Source organism: Frankliniella occidentalis, unplaced genomic scaffold, assembly GCF_000697945.3.
Source record: "Frankliniella occidentalis isolate FOCC.00 unplaced genomic scaffold, Focc_3.1 Scaffold24, whole genome shotgun sequence".
Taxonomy (NCBI): Eukaryota; Metazoa; Arthropoda; class Insecta; order Thysanoptera; family Thripidae; genus Frankliniella; species Frankliniella occidentalis.
The window spans coordinates 1,733,308-1,736,628 of NW_026267154.1; the positions used below are offsets into that span (position 1 = coordinate 1,733,308).

General features: G+C 44.6%; 1 long non-coding RNA gene across 1 annotated transcript; it reads left to right on the forward strand.

The window, feature by feature from the left end:
- Positions 1–275: 275 nt before the first annotated feature.
- Positions 276–2,296, forward strand: LOC127748987 (uncharacterized). Its single transcript, XR_008010894.1, has 3 exons — positions 276–392; positions 997–1,132; positions 1,583–2,296. It is a non-coding gene; the product is annotated as an uncharacterized LOC127748987 (long non-coding RNA).
- The last annotated feature ends 1,025 nt before the right edge of the window (positions 2,297–3,321 follow it).

A 3,321-nucleotide genomic window follows, 5' to 3' on the forward strand; every position in this document is an offset into this window, starting at 1 on the left:
AAACTGTGGTCATTTTAGGGTTAGAAATTTCCAAAAAATTTCCGGAAAATTTCCGAAAAATTCCCGTAAATATCCTTTAAATGTAACTTTTTCCCTGGAAATTTTCCTGAAATTTTCTGGAAATTTTCCATATTTATACACCGTTACTGTAGAATATCGACAGCCCCGCTAACAGTGTCGCAGCAGCGTACTGTTCAACGTAATTCGCGATGAAATCCACCATACCGCGTATTTCCCAGAGTGCACGATAGTGGCACCGTTCGAGCCAGAAGTGATACGCGCTCACAATGAACAATGCCGCCCCCCTCCCCTCCCCCCTCATATACAGAACCCGGTGCTGAGTGGGGCTCTCAGTTCTAGCAGCCCAGCTTTGCCGTACGCGACTCCGCCGGGTGAGTTGACGACGTAGCGCGCACAGGGCCTTCCCTTGTCGCATTTTGCACACATGCGCATCTGCATAACTGTAACTACACACAAACTTTCATGTCGGGCACAAGCAAGCGCTTTGGCAAATCATTTGGCTCACATTTGTGCCGATATGAACGGTAGCAAAATGTTCGGACGTTTACCTATTCATGCGCAAAAAAGCGCCCATGAACATTTGGAGTAGCTATAGCGATTTTTTCTGTCATAGTATGTCCACGTTTGATTACAGCACGACTACCGAGTAGATTGTAATCCGTTCTGTAAGTGAATTTAGGTAAGGAACTTTTTCAAATTAACCTATGAATGCTAGAACATTGACAGCAACGGAAACCATATATTTCATAATTATTATTGTGTCAATGTCAACATTCTGTTAGTGTGTCAATGTCAAACCAAAACACTCTGTCTTGAAAAACAGGAACGAATCAAAGAAGTTCAAAATAACCTCCTAGCAAAACGTAAAAGAGTAGTAAAAATCACTGGGAACAGAAAAAGAAAACAAGAAAGAACAAAACACACGGGAAAGGAAACAGCAGTATCTCATTCAGTCCATTCTTACGTTGATTTCAGGTCATAAATATCTCAGAGATGAAGTGGCTTAGCTCCCTCTACGCCCTGTTCCTGGTGCTGCTGCTCGTCTCCGTCCTGGCGACTCCGGGTGTCGTCGCGGACGACGAGGAGGCGGGCGAGGAAGTCGCGGCCAGAGGTGAGACTATGACTGTTGGCGAGGCCACAATGCAATACGAGGCCTTTGATGCACACTAATGTTTTTAGCGTGCACGCCAAATGTAGTATTTATATTTTTCTGTGTGAATGTTCGCTCTAACGTAAATCTATTACGTTTCGTTTTGGTAAATTTTTTTGCGCAAAAAAACATGATTTCATACCAAAAAAAGCCTAAAAAAGTTCAAATTAACGCAGGAATGTGTGCAAAGAACATGATTTGCTTAAATCTGTGCGAATAAAAGATAAAAATCCAGTTGGTATGGGTAGTTATCGCCAAGTTTTGGTTAAAAGTATCGCGAAACGTGTTTAACAAGTGTGAGCATTTGGATGTGTATAAACGAACGTGGCACGGATTATACATAACAGTGCCCCCAAAGGATTCCCGCTCTCTGTGTCTATGTACGTAACGCCGACGCCCTCCCTTTTGCAGCCGCCGCCACCACCACGACGGGCGCCCCGGCGAGATCGGCCAAGGGTCGGTCGAAAGCTCCGGCCGCAGCCAAGAAGGGCTAAAGAAGGAGAAAGAAAATAATAAAAAAGAAAAAAGAAAATAACACCAACGCGATGATGAGTTCAGGGAGTGTGTCTGTGTGTGTGTGTGTGTGTGTGTGAGGGAGAGAGAGAGGGAGAGAGAGAGAGAGAGAGAGAGGGGGGGGGGCAGCTCTTTTGTTCCGCATCCCGTATTCCATCGCCTGTTTGCTCTAACCCGCACCGATAACTCATCTGGATCTGCGTGTATGACGACGTTAATTTGAGATTTGGGGAGCCCGTGTGTGGCCGGGACGAGGGCAGGCCCACCAACGCGCTCAACGAAGCACGGGCTGTGCTTTTTTACATTTTAACAAAAAATATCTACGAGTTTGTTATCTTTTATTTGTTTGTGGGACAAATTAAGACCAAACGATAACGAGTGTTTCAACACGCCTAGGATCAAAAGCTCTTTACACTGCGTTTACACTGATAAACTAAGTGTGGAACCCCTTAATTAAGCACTTTCTTAGATTCAACGCGTACTGTGTAGAAAGTGTTCAAATAAGGAGTTGCACACTTGCAAGCAGTGTTATGCAGTTGCACACTTCGTTGACCAGTGTAGTCATAGTCTGATATTTGCTGCTTAATAAAATGTTTGAGAACCACTCCCTGACACACGGCACCGCAGCTCGATCCCCAGAACGTGATCTTTTTTTTTTTCAATTCAACGCCAAAATTTTGGACACACACGTAGACAACTGGCTCACACGTCAATGGCTGGAAAGAATACTGAAATTTGGCATTCAAAAATTTTTTGAATGCCAAAATTTGGGAGACAAACACACAACATAAAGATTGAAGGCCGAAAAAGAAACAGGAAAAGTTGCGGAAAAAATTAAAAAAAAGAGCAAATAACGAAAGTTTTGAAAAGAGCCCCTTATTTTATTTTCCCCCAAATATTTTCAGGAAAAAAACTTTTTTAGGGGAGGTGGGGACTTTAAATCTTCCGGAAAATAAAAATATCTAACAACACAACACTAACAGACACGTGTGTGCGTGGACTCACATGGAATTATTGGCGGGTGGAGAGGAGGCGTTGCCAGAGCGCCTGACCTGGAACCCCTGGAACACACAGAACGGAACATTGAGTTACGTGACAGGCTTGCGCAACGAACTGGAGGAGAATGAGATAGGGGAAACGGGGGCGAGGGGGGCGATTGCGTAAATGGACCACGAGTTTTTTTGTCTTCTTTCTGTTTGAAACAAAAGCGGCAAAAACACTGTTCGGTTGCTGCGTCCGAGCATCCATGCTACCTCTCTGTGGATAGGGACTGGCAACACTGGAAAATACTTCCTTCAGTTTTGAGTGCTGTAGGTAAATGACGATTTATCACAAATTTCCAATATGATTTCTGCATTTCTTTTCTTCGCAAACTCTTACCAAATCGTTCAGGAGATAGTCGCGCAAATTTTTCTACAATTTAAAAAAAACATACGGAAGTTTCCGAACGACACGAAAGACTACATTGGTAGTGTACATGGTTCGTGGTATGCAATCCTAGCTAGACAGACACAGACACCCCCTCCTCGTCTCTGCGAGCTGGCCCACACCCGCCTCATCCAAAGTCAATGAGACATCAGGGGTGCAAGGGTTTCCCATGTCGTCTGGGGGCGGAGCGGGGCGGCGATGTGTCCATC